At 44.9% G+C, this 16114-nt stretch overlaps 1 protein-coding gene and 1 long non-coding RNA gene across 6 annotated transcripts in view; one reads left to right on the top strand and one right to left on the bottom strand.

The window, feature by feature from the left end:
• Window positions 1-16114, bottom strand: part of ARHGAP24 (Rho GTPase activating protein 24) — a 368221-nt gene that overhangs the window by 121175 nt on the left and 230932 nt on the right. The gene's annotated exons all lie outside the window — the stretch shown is intronic.
• Window positions 3638-6814, top strand: LOC310657799. The gene is made up of 3 exons (XR_014501948.1): window positions 3638-3748; window positions 5160-5321; window positions 5949-6814. It is a non-coding gene; the product is annotated as an uncharacterized lncRNA (long non-coding RNA).

The following is a 16114-nucleotide window of genomic DNA, read 5'->3' as shown; positions in this document are numbered from 1 at the left end:
TTACCAACAAAGGTCCATATAGTTAAAGCTATGGTTTTCCCAGTAGTGATGTATGGAAGTGAGAGCTGGACCATAAAGAAGGCTGATCGCCGAAGAATTGATGCTTTTGAATTATGGTGCTGGAGGAGACTCTTGAGAGTCCCATGGACAGCAAGAAGATCAAACCTCTCCATTCTTAAGGAAATCAGCCCTGAGTGCTCACTGGAAGGACAGATCGTGAAGCTGAGGCTCCAATACTTTGGCCACCTCATGAGAAGAGAAGACTCCCTGGAAAAGACCCTGATGTTGGGAAAGATGGAGGGCACAAGGAGAAGGGGACGACAGAGGACGAGATGGTTGGACAGTGTTCTCAAAACTACAAACATGAGTCTGACCAAACTGCAGGAGGCAGTGGAAGACAGGAGTGCCTGGCGTGCTCTGGTCCATGGGGTCACGAAGAGTCGGGCACGACTAAACAACTAAACAACAACAACAATCTTCTAGCATAACACAGTAAGAAGTGTGAGACATTGTAGAGCTAATCTATGTATTTATTTACACACTATGTACAGCCAAAGGAGTCATGGCGTCCTTTCTCTCCAGCTCTGAGAGAAGAACAGGAACAAGTAAAAGCAAAAGTACAGTACAAATAGTACATACAGGGGAAGAGATAAGACTGTCTTCCGTTTCCACACTCTTCCCAGACAGGCATGTGATTTCCACCAATCTCATCTGCAGCATCGGAGGCGTGAAATACTAACAGGGTTAATACAGTTCAGGGTTCCTAGAGCTGTGATGAAGAAAGGTCAGAATTCGTTCCGGAAGTCTGTTCAACTTCCAAAATGTTCGAAAACTAAAGCACAGCTTCTGATTGGCCGCAGGAAGCTCCTGCAGCCAATCGGAAGCCACAGAAGCCCCGCCGGACGTTCGGCTTCCAAAAATAGTTCGCAAACCGGAACAGTCACTTCCAGGTTCGCGACGTTCGGGTGCCAAAACGTTCGGGAACTAAGCTGTTTGACTTCCAAGGTACGACTGTACTTCTAGCTGCCTTCTTAACACCCATCCTGCCTGTGGGCCAGCAAATTACTATGGATTTGATATTGATTCCACCACGGCTAAGAATTAAAACAAGACCTGATGGTCTGTCACTGGAAGTTCATTGTCAATTTAGCCCCAGGAAACTTTGTCCCATCCAAACTCATTGTTGTCTAGTTATAACTGCTACTCCTCTTTTAATGAAGCCATCAATAGTGGGCTCGGCTTCAGAAGTGGCCTGTGTAGGTCTAGGTTATACTATTAATCTGGGCAGTTACTTAGCTATTGCCTCTTAATTTATCTGACAAGCAAGATATGAAAAGTGTTCTCCTTGCATACAAGGGCAGATGGCTGATGTATGGTGCTGCAACAGAGAGATGCCACCAGTAAGGTTTTGGGGATATTATTAGTTGCTTCCTGAGAAATAATCACTGTAAATCCTTCCTTGCAATACATCTCCATCATCCCATCCCCCAACTATATTTCATAATGCCTCAATGCACCGCAGTATTTCAGCTTGCTCTCAACAATTCCTTCCAAACCTCCCTTGTTCTGTAATTTATCTTTTGCACCCTGTTCACTTAAAACCTGGTTGAGCAGCCACCCCCCATTTTGGGCTGCATTAGATTACCTGCCTTCATTTTTAAAAAAAATAAAAATCAATTTTTGCAATACATTTTTCACAGAGAACTGCATATTTTTGCAATTTTTCTCCTCTCCACCCTCCTCGGCAATATGTATCTTCTCACAGGCACTAGCATTAAAAATTAAAGCCAATCTTTAGATTTTCATCTTGTGGATAAGTTGCGTTTTGTTCCTTTGCATCATGATCTTTGAAAGTGCTTTACAGCATGAGTACTGAAGCTTAAAAACACAATTAGCTGGTCCTTCGGAATAAATGCTAGGTTAGTTCCAAGCCAAACACCAAAATGCTTCATGGGGTTCTAATTGAAATGGGTGACAGCACCTCCTATGTGTCCTTCCCAGCTAAATGACAGGAATCAGGAAAGCCATCAAGTGACAAATGCCTGCAGATTCCATAATGCAATATTATTTACTTAGTACTTCACTTGTGAAAATGAGACATCTTAAACCAAACTGGTTTGTTTCCCCTCTACACCTTATATAAAAAAACACAGCTTCAATTCCACCACTAATCAATATAGCTAATTCTACATTGGCATACATTTAAGGAAATTCACATTTGCAAATATGCCACAACCTCTAGGAAAGCCAACGCCCAAAATAACTTTTGCTACTTGCTACCCTAAACAACACATTGGACACTTTTAGTACAAAACCACATTTTTTGCTTGGATTATTTTGTTGGCAATTACGTAAGGCATCTTGTTGGCCACAGTGAGAACAGGTTGCTGTACTGGTTGGGCCACTGGCCTGATCCTGTTGGAATATTCTAGAAGAAACTTGAAAATGGCCTTGAAGAAGTTGCTAGGCAACAGAAAATCTCCCCAGCAACAGGTGTCCTTGTTAGGGCCTGCGGTCAACTAAGTCTGGGTCAGTGCAAATGAGCATGTGAATGAGTCGGCATTAAGTCTCTGGATGGATGGCTTAAAGAGAAAAAGATGATGTTGCTTTATTTGCTACCTTTGAAGGTGACCCGGAAACTGCAACTAATCCAGAATGCGGCAGCTACACTGGTGACTGGGAGCGGCTGCCGAGACCATATAACACCGGTCTTGAGAGACCTACACTGGCTCCCAGTATGTTTCCAAGCACAATTCAAAGTGTGGGTGCGGACCTTTAAAGCCCTAAATGGCCTCGGTCCTGTATACCTGAAGGAGTGTCTCCACCCCCATCGTTCAGCCCGGACACTGAGGTCCAGCGTCGAGGGCCTTCTGGCAATTCCCTCATTGCGAGAGGTGAGGTTACAGGGAACCAGACAGAGGGCCTTCTCAGTAGTGGCACCCGCCCTGTGGAACACCCTCCCATCAGATGTCAAGGAAATAAGCAGCTATCTTATCTTTAAAAGACATCTGAAGGCAGCCCTATTTAGGGAAATTTTTAATATTTAATGCTGCATTGTTTTTAACACTCGATTGGGAGCTGCCCAGAGTGGCTGGGGAAACTCAGCCAGATGGGCGGGGTATAAATAATAAATTGTTGTTGTTGTTTTTAATGACCAGTGTAAAGTTTTGTAAATAATAAAGACTCTGAGAAGCAGAACCAAACGGTGTTTTTCCCTGCTATGGGAATTTCACTAAGAGATAGCTAGAATGCTGCTGCTGTAAAGAGAGCCAGTGTGGTGTAGTGGTTAAGAGCGGTAGACTCGTAATCTGGGGAACCGGGTTCGCGTCTCCGCTCCTCCACATGCAGCTGCTGGGTGACCTTGGGCCAGTCACACTTCTCTGAAGTCTCTCAGCCCCACTCACCTCACAGAGTGTTTGTTGTGGGGGAGGAAGGGAAAGGAGAATGTTAGCCACTTTGAGACTCCTTCGGGTAGTGATAAAGCGGGATATCAAATCCAAACTCTTCTTCTGTAAAGAAGTAAAGATGAGGGAGAACTTTTCTGTAAAAGGCAGAAAGAAATGGAAACCCAAGAGTGGATTGTTCACACACCAACAGATCCAACTAGTTCTTCTTCAGTTCTGAGCTTTTTCTCCTCTAACCACTTTTATTTCCCTCACCCAGAGCTTTTTTCCAGCTGGAACTCTCCAGAACTCAGTCCTGGCACCTCTCTCTCAGGTGTGTGCCATTGCCATGGTAAGAGAACAAGGTGAGTCCAGGCATTTCTGTTTCGAGAAGAATAGCATTGCCCACATTACTAATTTCCACCTGCTTTTGCCTTCCAAGGCAGTGAATGCATGCTTTTCATAAAAGGAAATTCCTCCACCAGCAGAGCTCTCAACTAACGCAAACCCCACTAACTATATTAGCAGTTTGGTCAGCTCTTCAGTCTCCCCTGGGATGTGAAAAACCGCCAGCCCTTGTGGTACAAATGACTCCCTGGTTCAAAACTGTAAACACATAGATCTCTGAAACGGTCTGCTTCCTGTATGGTTAGCATAAATTACTGCCTCTGAGGCAGCCCCTGTTTGTAATGTGGCATTTGCACCTTATTTAAAGCAATAGGGAGCAAATGGCAAAAGACGTATTAAATCAGCAGCACTTCAAATCCCACAGGAGGCAAAGGAAAGAGGAAGAGATAAGATATAAAGGTTCCTTAATAGGCTTAAGAAATCCATAAAGTCCTTTCAGACAGTGGCAGAGCAACCTTCAAATAGACCTGGGAGGCAAAACCCAGTCTGGGTCCATGTAGCAAGCATTAAGGGACGCGGGTGGCACTGTGGGTGAAACCACAGAGCCTAGGACTTGCCGATCAGAAGGTTGGCGGTTCAAATCCCTGCGACAGGGTGAGCTCCCGTTGCTCGGTCCCAGCTTCTGCCAACCTAGCAGTTCGAAAGCACCTCAAAGTGCAAGTAGATAAATAGGTACCACTCCGAGGGAAGGTAAACGGCATTTCCGTGTCCTGCTCTGGTTCGCCAGAAGCGGCTTAGTCATGCTGGCCACATGACCCGGAAGCTGTACACTGGCTCCCTTGGGCAATAAAGTGAGATGAGCGCCGCAACCCCAGAGTCAGCCATGCCTGGACCTAATGGTCAGGGGTCCCTTTACCTTTACCTAGCAAGCAAGAAGCTGAAGACAATTAACTGCAAAAAGAGACAGGAAACAGTGGACAAGGAAAGGAGGGATAATTTGGGCCCCTCCCCCCCAAAAAAATTTCCTTGATCATTTTTTCACTTTTCAACATTTTCACCTTACTGCCTACGTCATCCCAGTCATTTAGGGATCACATAGAGCCAGAGGATTGGTAGTGGGACAATGATGAATGGTCAGAGGGAGAAAAGTAAGCAGACAGGGGGGAGGAGGTGACGGAAGCTGAAGAGGTAGCAGGATTTAGTGAGCAGGAAGAGTCTGTGGCAGATAGCGTGTCCAGAAGCAGAGGATGGAGTGGAGGGTGGCCAAGAGGCAGAGTTGAGTCAGGCTTGTGAGGAAGAAAGCCAGGCTGCTTCCACCACCTGCAGCTGCAAGCTCCCCTCCCAGACATCTAAATGCTATCACTCAGCAGCTCACCTGAAGTCCAGCTGCTGCTCCACCTGGCTCATCCTTCCTTCATTTTTGAACAGTGAAAAAGACCTGCAATCCTGAGAGGAAGTGAGGAAAGAGTGTGCCGCTGGCAACCGACCGTCCAATTGCCGGCACATAAGGAAGTGAAGTGAGATGGTATGAAAGTAATTGGGAGCAGCTGCGCCGACCTAATGAGAATGGAACAGATCTCTCTGCAGGAGGTAATGGGCTCTCCTTAACCGGTAGAATTTAAGCAGAGGCTAGATGACCACCTGTCAAGGATGCTGCAGTTGCAAGATTCATATGCTAAGAAGGTTGGTGTGCATGACCGCCAAAGTCACTTCCAACTCTATAATGTCATGGTTCATTGAACTGGGGTGCTATATTACCCTGGAGCAAAAATGGAGAGGAAATTTGATTCGGTGCACGTTTAAAGTCGAATCTGTCAAATTTGCACTTTCTGAACCAAGATGAAAACTGAAACACAGCCTTCAAAAGTTGCACTGATCTGGATGTTGTAATGCAGCTCTCCCAGCAATGTTTCAAGAAATACATAAATTAGGGGAAAGTGTGCATAAAAATGAAGGTTTCGGTGATAATAACATACAAAAACTGCTTGTAACGTTTAGAGAGAATGGCTTGCAAAAAATGTTTACTCCAATCAAAACTTCATACAAAGATGTGTTTGTTGGGAGTAATTTGCACTAAAGTGCTGGTGAATTTTCATGAGTTGATTTTGAATGGCAAACTGCTCCCGAATGTGTGGAACTGCATTTTAGAATGGAAAAATGAGAAATAGAACCAAAACTGACCCTGGGCATTTGCATTTTATTTATGTTTAATACAAGCCATCTTGGAATTCTTCTGGTTTGAAATCAGGAGCAGAAATGAAATGAAAGTGAAATAACAGAGTTCCAGGCAAGTCTGACCATATTGAACTTCAGGGGTGCAACTCAAGGGCTCTCCGGTTCTGCAGAATTTGACACTTATAAGTTATTGATGAGATCAAGAGAGAGCAAAAGCACCTATGGTACATGGCCAACAAAGTTGGTCCTGGGGCTGCAATGATGGTGTTGTGGGTTATTGTAGCCTACACAGGTACTAATTGTGGAATCAAAAAATTGTAGATTTGGAAGGTACCCAATGAATCATCTAGTCCAACCCCCTGCTATGCAGGAATCTCAGCTAAAAGGTCCCCGGCAGATGGCCATCCAACCTCTGTTTCAAAACCTTCAATTGAGGTCCACCACCTTCTGTCACTAAAAAGCTTCCTAGAGTCACATGTATTCTCCATTCTAGGCTACTGTTCAGGGCTAAGATGGTGCACTCTGCAGGTGCCTGGTTAGATGTTAAGATGCTTGCAACCCAGAAATATTCTAAGGGCTGTATCTCCATGATAATGCTGGAGATGGAGCATACCTTAGACCTGAGAAAAATGCTTTCAGGGGGGAAATCAAGTTCTTAATCCTCTTAAAATCCTACTGCAAAACAGAAAAGTGCCTCATATTCATACTTCAGCAATGCCCAATAAACATTTACTCTGAGAGAAAGTTAAAAAGCCATTTAAACAATAGGAGCCCAACAGCGGCTCAATCAAAATTGCCTCATCTTTGTGTTCTACTTCTAAATTGTAATTGACTGCATGGCTTGGGGCAGATTACCGCTAAGCACATCGCACAAACACACAAAAATCACCTGCCCGTTGGGCCAAAGACAGCACAGTTAATATACGTCTTCTTGTAATAGCTGTAATTTAAGAGGCTGAAAATTAATCTCTTAAATATCGACCAGCTATGCCTTGTAATATATTTAGTGCTTATCTAGCAAGCTACCCAATAGCTTTGCCCCATATTTTTTAAAGCTTCCATTTATCTTTATGGCAATGAATTGGCTCCTTGCTATACATCACACCAAGCATTCCCCTCCCGTCATACGTGAAAGACCCCGTCTCCTCTGTGTTTTTCTGGGTTTGGGGCGCTGGGGTGCGCACACGTGTGTGAGTGTGTGTGTGCAAGTAATTCTCTGCATTGGCCTCTCTGCACAATCAGGGCCCAGATGTGGAATTCTAGATGCCTTACTAGCAAGGTTGAAAGCACACCGAATGTGCTAAAAAGCGCACTGAGTATAATGACTGGAACGCAAGAGAAGCGCATAAAACTGGAAAGGGAAGAACATGCTCCCAGAAGGACAATCCAAGGTGCTCGTGCTGCGTAAAAACCCTTAACCCTTGTCACTTTATTTTCTATTTTATTCATCAAGAATAAACCACCCTTCTTCAAAAGAGAATAAGGCTATCAAAAGGCTGCTGGCAATGATGGCCATGTTTTACCCCCAAGATGCCTCTGAATGCGAGTTGCTGTGAATAACAAGAGGAAGAGAGTGCTGCCGCAATCAGGCCCTGCTTTCCGGCTGCCCACAGGCATCTGGCTACCCGCAGTGAGTGATGGGTGACGGATTAGATGGGCCATCGGCCTCATCCAGCAGGCTTACCGTAGGCTCTTATATCATGGCAGTGAACAATAAAGATATGACAAATGGTCCTGCAACCATAACATATAGGGAAAGCAATGCAACGCAATAACAAACAGCATTAAAAGGCACCAAGGATGCCGGATTCTTCAAATGTCCCTATTTTCCAGATTTACAGAAGCCCATCCCAGTTTCTTATCTGATCCCAGAATGTCCCTGTTTTCCTTAGGACGGTCCCTATTTTCATAGGAGAAATGTTGGAGGGTATGGAGTTATGCGAATCCTGAGCCAAGGAGATAAGTAACTGTATTACCTCTAGAAGACATCAGAAGGCAGCCCTGTATAGGAAAGTTTTTTTTTTTAAAAAAAAAAGTTTAATATTTTTATTGTGTTTTATTATGGAGTGGCTGGGGCAACCCAGTCAGATGGGCGGGGTATTATTATTATTATTAGCCCCTATTTTTATTGGAGAAATGTTGGGTGGTATGGGGTACAGCAGAAGAAACTGACCAACTTAAAATGTCTAGGGCTAGGCAGACTGAAAAGCTTTGACCTAGGGAGGAAAGCATTGTAGGGTCAGTGGCATCTCTAACGTGAAGGTGTTCCCAAAACAGGGTGTGTGTGTTATGGAACCATAAGAATGAGCTCCACCACAATGCAATCTCCTGCAATCAGCTGCTTGCAGAGGGCTTTCCCCTCCCATCTCCTTCCATTGCTCCATCCATTTTGCTCCCTGCCCCCATTTTCCTCCTCCCTCAACAGCATGAAATTAGCCCACCCTACTGTGTGGGATAGAGGGATGCGGGTGGCGCTGTGGGTAAAAGCCTCAGCGCCTAGGGCTTGCCAATTGAAAGGTCGGCGGTTCGAATCCCCGCGGCGGGGTGCGCTCCCGTTGCTCGGTCCCAGCGCCTGCCAACCTAGCAGTTCGAAAGCACCCCCGGGGGCAAGTAGATAAATAGGGACCGCTTACTAGCGGGAAGGTAAACGGCGTTTCCGTGTGCGGCTCTGGCTCGGCAGAGCAGCGATGTCACGCTGGCCATGTGACCTGGAAGTGTCTCCGGACAGCGCTGGCCCCCGGCCTCTTGAGTGAGATGGGCGCACAACCCTAGAGTCTGTCAAGACTGGCCCGTATGGGCAGGGGTACCTTTACCTTTACTGTGTGGGATGCTGACCAATCAAACATCCAACCCCACCTTTGTTTTCGTGCGCCCATGAATTGTGTGGCGCAATTATGCTTTTGTGCTAATGTTTTCCCAGTAGCTGCTATGGTTTAGAAGAAGTGTTTTAAGGCAACCTGCTCACTCCCCCCCCCAAAAAAAAAATCATGCCACTCAACAAGACACATTCGATGACTGTAAAACCCAAGGGTGGCATATGTTCCATTGCTGATCTATGAGCTGGCTTGCAGCACTTTTCAGAAACCAAAGAGGAGAGATGTCTGTGGTGTAGGCATGGACAGTGCAGGGAGAGGAATCAGTTTTACAACCCAGTTAATTTCACTCTTGACTGTTGAACGGGGTCACATTTCATTTCCTGTTCCATAAAAGAATGGCTTTAAAAAGAAAATACCAAGTTCACGCATCACCGTTTCTCAATAGGCCTTTTCTACAGATCCTTGTGCAGGCAACTTCTTGTCTACTTAGAGATATTTAGTGCTGCCCTTTTCATCTTGGATCTCATTTTTGCCAAATATTTCCAGTCTGTGACCCGTACTTTTATTTCTAGAGACTGATGGGAGATCAGAACACAAGCAATCATCTTTTTTTGTTTTATTTCACGCCAGCCCAGAGATCAACGTGGCAAGAGATGGGAGGAATGAAATCAATGGAAACAAAATGAACTGTATCTTTTTCATCCTGGTGCAGTAATATTCGCTACTGCACACGTCAACGCTAAACTGCATTGTCCGTAACCCACCTAACAGCCACAGAGTTCATGTATAAAGCCTTGGCATGTGATAGCAAGACATGGACTGAAGAACAGGGACCCCTATTTGGAACAGAGTCAAGAGCATCACCTCTTTCTAAACCAAACGACAAAGAGTGTACTTAACCAGTCCTGAGCAGGAGCACAGGGAGTTCTTCCTGGAGTTGCCCACCCCTGGACCCATTGGTTTGTGAGGGTTATGGTGCAGCGACTGCAAGTACTCATCGCTGAAACAGCTTATCTTGGCCCATATCCATCTGGGTTCATGCCTGGTCATGGGCCTGAATCGCATTGCTTGCCCTGATCAGGGCTGGATTTAGGTTTGATGACGCCCTAAGCTACTGAAGGTAATGGGGCCCCTTATATGTCCAGCTGTCCTTTGTCGCTGTTTTTTGTGTTGAATATATGCTATATTGTAATTTATGGACCTAATAGGTATTGAAAGCCATTTGAACATAACAAAATATGTATTTTATCAAAGTACATCCAGGTATTTTCCCCTTTACATTTTTTGGGGGCCCCCAAGAGAGCAGGGCCTTAAGCTATAGCTTGTTTAGCTTATATGTAAATCCGGCACTGGCCCTGATGGATAACTTTGGGCACAAAAGTAGGTATGCTGCTATAGAATCTACTTTCTTTGTTCTTGACTCAAGTTCTCATCATTCACAATATCAGTAAAGAAAAACAATCCTTTTATTTTTTCCAACGGCCACACTATTCTTTCCAACAGCCAGCCTGAAATTTAACTTTGTGTGTCAGCTATGTGTACCCATATAATCTGTTGTGATCCATTTCATTGATTCAACTACTTTTGGGCCACCCTGTATAACACTCTCCCCAACTGGCACTCAGATACATACCAACTCAAATAGCGATCATGGCTAATAGAGTTCTACCCACCCACCCACCCACACGTGTCAGACACAATTGCTACATATCAAAACCAATTCCAATGCTTTCCAATTCATTCTGGAGAGGACACAACCCCCCTAGTGAGATTTCTTTTCTTTCTTTTTTAAAATATATTTTTTATTAAAGATTTCTTAGTTTACAAAAATATGTGCGTTGTCTCTTTCTTCAAGTTGTGTTTTCTACAGATCAGTTTCATTTGTTGTGAGACGTTAGGGTTACATACAGTGGTAGGTTAGGAAGAGAAGAGAGGGGGAGAGGGGAATGGTGAGTGGGGTGGGGTCAAGTGGTTATGCCTCTATTCTTCTACTTAGTGTATGTGTGGTATGGCTCCCCTTTATCACATACATAGGCCAACAAGACAACACCAGGAATCCGCTGACAGCATAAGAATCTATCTGACTAACCTGATTCAGAAACACACACACACACACACCACTCACATACAAAAACAAATCTCACGACAGCCAACCAAAGACAATCAAGCACACCCTAGGCCACCTCAACCTCTCTCACCACCAAGGAAATACAGTGGTACCTCTGTTGCAGAAGGGATCCATTCTGGAGCTCCAGTCAAATCCTGAGGTTTCCACAACCAGAGGGACCGCACCTGTGCATGCGTGTGCAACAAAACCCAGAAAAATACTTCTGGGTTTGCCGTGTTCGCATCCTGAAGGATACGCAACTGGAGGTGTGTGTATCCAGAGGTACCACTGTACAACAAACAAATAGTAAGAGAACCCAAACTCCTAGTGAAATTTCAAAGAGAAAGCAGCAAAGAAACACTTTGGCCCAGTGCAGCCCACAGAGAGAGCGCTGGAGCAACAAGTCACTTCTGCATTGAAACTTTATTTTCCTAACCAAGCCTGACTTCAGATGCTCTCTGGAAGCGATGCAGCACCTTTCTGTTTGGTTTGCCACCTAGTGGCTAATGCTGAACAGGTAACAGAGCATTAAGCTGAACATCTATATTTTTTGCTCTATAAGACTCACTTTTTCCCTCCTAAAAAGTAAGGGGAAAGGTGTGTGCGTCTTATGGAGTGAATGCAGGCTGCGCAGCTATCCCAGAAGCCAGAACAGCAAGAGGGATTGTTGCTTTCAGTGTGCAGCGATCCCTCTTGCTGTTCTGGCTTCTGAGATTCAGAATATTTTTTTTCTTGTTTTCCTCCTCCAAAAACTAGGTGCGTCTTGTGGTCTGGTGCGTCTTATAGAGCAAAAAATACGGTATACTAAGGCCCTGCACCTTAAAAGCATCCGAATCAAATGCATAAATCATCTCAATGATCCTTCCAACAGCTTCACAAAACAAGCTAGTAGTATTTATAGAAATCATCCATGTATATCTATATACTGAATTTCTGAAAACCCTCCACATCGTTTATTAAGGTCAAGTCTGACTAGCCATCGGCCACAGTTTCTACCTCTCTAAGGTTCAGGTAGAACCACCTCAGCACCACCCCTGCCCTGCAGTTCTGGGGTGCAACTGCAGAAGTGACCAAGCATTCAAACCTAGAACTTCTTTCACACACAGTATATGGCTCAGATGGATGGTATCTTTAAAAAAGCTGGCAGTAGGGAAAATCAAGCAGTCCACCTGGCAGTCAAAATTCTTGTTGGGTACAAATACTGCAAACCCCCTGGAACATTAGAGGATGCAAACAACGTTCATAACATGGAAAAGAAAAACGGAAGTGACTTTTATTTCCAGTACTTGATGGCAAAAATAACTTGAGCAGCAGCAGCAGCAGCAGCAGCAAATGTGCCCAGGATCTATTTTACAAGACTAAATCTTTGCTAAACCTCCTGCAACCCTGGGTTAGGTTTGTGAACTTGATGAACAGCTGGAAAGGTCATTAAGGTACACCAAACTGCACCATGACAACTTTCTTCTCGTGTTACCAAGATGGGTCATAGCCCGCGAACAAGCTATGAGCAGCACAGACTTGCAAAGAAAAGGGTGAGAAGAGTGTTCTAGACATTCCAAAGTCAAGGAGATAAGAAATGTAACAAGCGGCACAGTCCTGAATGCTGGAACAATGGTTCATTATAAGCTGCTTGACACAGTGTCAGTCTACTTAGCCTCCCCTATCTAACCTGGCGCCCTCTAGACATAATCCATAATCCCCAACCAGTGGCTATGCTCCTCTGGGGTTGGCTGGAGTTCCAGTTCAACAATATCCAAAAGGCATCAGGTTGAGGAAAAGCTAGTCCGCTCTGATTGCCAGGAGATTCATTTCACTGGGGTTGTGAGGGACTCAGCCCAGGACCTCCTCCTTGTAAATCCCACACTGTACCACAGAGCAATATTCAACTATGTTTTACTCAGAATAGTCCCATTGAAATGAATAGCCATGATTAAGTTAAGTCCATTAATTTCAATAGGTCTGTTCTGAGTAACACTCAAGCTGTGCTAGATGTCCTACTCCTCCAAACTCAGAACCTTTGCATTCTAGACCATCTTCCAAGATTTTGTGGGGACTGGGGCAGAGGGAGAGCGTAGGTATGGTCACTGACAGGCCCAAGCAGAAGGGAGGGGAAGCACTTGCCCTGGGCCTCAGAAGGCTAAGCCAGTCAGCAGGGCGGGCACCCAGGAAACAGCTGTTTTTTGTTTGGGTTTATAACTTTATTCTAACAAGGCTCCCACCCTGGGCCTCAGACGAGCTCTGCATGGACCAAGCCACTGAGGAATATAGAAGGGAGGAAGCTACAGAATCACAGATGCTGCCAGTTTCCTTAACTGCAAAAAAAGGGTATTTCTTGCACCTGCTCCTCAATGAAGTCTGTTCTTTGCCTCCAGTGACAGCCATGTCAACACATTTCAAAAGGCTCTCTCACTCCCCCCTGGTCTTCAAATCTACTTTCCCAAGGAGTAAAAGTGTTTCCTCTGAACCATCCCTTTTCACTCTCCTGACCATATATTTTTTATTCAGCTCTGTCCAGCGTTTCCCAGCTCATGTTTACTTTGCGTATTCCGGTGCCATTCAGAACTTCCACTGGGTGGAAGAAGACAACGCTTCGCCCTATCGCAACAGTGCCCTTCATGCTATCGCAACTAGGTTTGTTCTGAGAAAAATTGTAAGGGAATCGCATCTCTAACTGATCTGGCTCTGAGTTGTCATGCCCAATGTTGCTTCTCTCCCATGACCAAAGTGTGTCATTGTGCAGTCAAGGAAGTTAGCAGAGACTGCGGCCGAGAAAGGTATAGCGCTGGCATTCTTCCCAATCTTTCCCGCTCAAGGGGAACAATATTTGCCCTGCCCCCGTGGCTTCACAGTTTGAAACAGCCGCACCAGAAACCACTGGTGCGCAAATCTGCCAAAAGGACTCATCTAATGAAGCTTTTATGCCGCGGTACATTTCGCTGCAAAGTTTACTTTTCCCCTTAGCACCCGATAGACTGGTCCGTGACCAAATCCTTTGATGGAAACTCAGTTGTCGGCTGTCAGTTGAGGACTGCTACTTTATTTTGCATTCGAAAGGTTGAGCCGACTTTCCACACTGCGAAAAGGGTGAGCAATGCAAAGTCACCCTCTGCGGATGCTCTAAATTCATTCAACATAACAAGGCTGCACAAAGCCACAGCAGAACTGTGACAAATGGCAGAATAGCCTTTCTTGCTTTCCAAACAAAGACACAAGCAGCAGAGCTGCAACAGCTCTTATTAGTGGAAAGTGGACAAACGTGCCCTTTGAGGTTAATAACTCTTAAACTAAGGACTAAGCATCATTCATGCACATAAATAAGGCAGAAAACATTTGCAGTAACTAGGCAATGCATAATGCGATGGGACATTTGGGCCGTAGCAATTCTAATTAACCTTCTCAGCTTGTTACTTGGGTTTTATTTTCCTGAAGTGTTTTGGTGATGTTTGTGCAGTGTGGATACATAACAGTAATCCCTTCTCAAGCACTCGCATGATTTGCAAAAGTGGGTATGTATTATTGCTTTAGTGGTGGGCTCCAGGACAATAAATGAACTGCAGCAACACTTCACACATATCCAGGTCTGTCTGTTTTGGAACCTGCCATATATGGAGTCAGCTGGCTCAAGTCATGGGGAGACATAATGGGAGCCAGCCAAGGATTCCTTGAGGACTGGGCCTAGACCAAAGGCTTTGCCTGGTGAGGTCTAAGAGAGCCAGTTCAAACAGAGAAAGGGTATCTTAAGCAAAGCAGCTCTAAAACTATGGTCTAGGGATAGGGACAAGGCATCCTATATACTTACTTCAGGAAAAGTCATGCTTAAATTACAATGCGGTGGAATGAAAGCATCCACGTATCTTTCATATCAGCCGTCTTAGCTACTGTTTATAGAAGGCTTTGGGGCAGAATGATTTGGCCAAGACGAGGAGTGGGATTTGTGGATTACATTAAGGCAGGTATAAGGTGCATTTGGTCCTCCAGATGTTTGCACAACTCCCATCATCCCTCGTCATTGGCCATGTTTACTGGGGCTGATGGGAGTTGTAGTTCAACCACATCTGGAGGGTTGAAGATTCCCCACACCTGCATTAAGGGATCCCCTGTCTGCTAATTCGCACACTGCAACAGAACAAGAGAAAGTCAGGTTTTGTTTACCATGACTCTCGGAATTAAGAAAAGAGGATAGTAGGGATGATGTCATTTCACCCATGCTCCACAACACCTGCAATTGTAGCTAGAAACATCTCAGGCACCTAGGATGCCCCTAGGATGGGTACCTTAATTATTCATTTTGCAGTTTCAAATTATACCTACCCTAAGCGCCTGTCATCACAAGATGCATAGTCAAATGGCAAACAAATCAGCTGTTAACCACCATGCTTGCAGTCTATTTCCGATTCCTTTTGCAGGAGTCTTCAGGAAGGCTGGGACCAATCAGCTTTGGCATATACGCAGTATGGCAATATTCAGTCATCTACATAATGTGTGTGTGTGAGTGTGTGTGTGTGTGTGTGTGTGTGTAATGACCAATTGTTCCCTGACAGCCTCCCAGTATTCTGCCATGCTGCTAGTGCAGCCAAGATTCAGTGGGTAGGTTTAGCTCACGTGTCAGTGGCGTTCCTGAATGCACCTCTCCATTCATTCCAACGTGAAAAGGTAAAGTACTACACTTAGGGAAAATATTAGAGTGGAGTGCAACATACCTTTATTTACCGAGCACACAAAGATGTACTCTGTGCTAAGAGGTCTTGTGACAGGCAAACTCTCTCTGTGCAAATCCCTTCCCTATCTTGCTTCCAATTATTTATGCTAGTTTAAAATGTAAGAGCAGATCAGTAACCCTTGTGATTGTAGGGAGGGAGGGCACATGAAGATGTGTGGAAAGTTGTTGCTATCTGAATGTGGGTTCTGGTATGGGTCTTCTTCATAAAGATAAGTTTCCTTTCATACTGCCCAGCGCTTCATCTCTGTGCCTTTATACAGTACACCTGTTGAGAGCATCTGCTGATATTTGAGCCTACACCATCCTCACTTATGCCATGAATAATAACACTTGGGAAAAATCCCTAATTTGGGAGAAGGAGATTCCAAAGCAGCAAGAGAAATAAAATTACGTTGCAACAAAACTGGGTGCTATTTTCCTAAAGTTGCATGATTTATTCCAGTTACAAAGTTTGGATTTCCTGTTAGCAGGATTCAAGGACTAGGGAGTCCCAGGCCTCATCACCTTTGCTAGAATCCTATTTCACACACATCTCAAGTGCTGTTAGTTAGGTCATTGTGCCATA

This window comes from Podarcis tiliguerta, assembly GCF_965153285.1.
Source record: "Podarcis tiliguerta genome assembly, chromosome: 9".
Classification (NCBI taxonomy): domain Eukaryota; kingdom Metazoa; phylum Chordata; class Lepidosauria; order Squamata; family Lacertidae; genus Podarcis; species Podarcis tiliguerta.
Note: the sequence above shows the minus strand (reverse complement) of the source record. Positions and strands in the feature narration are given on the sequence as shown.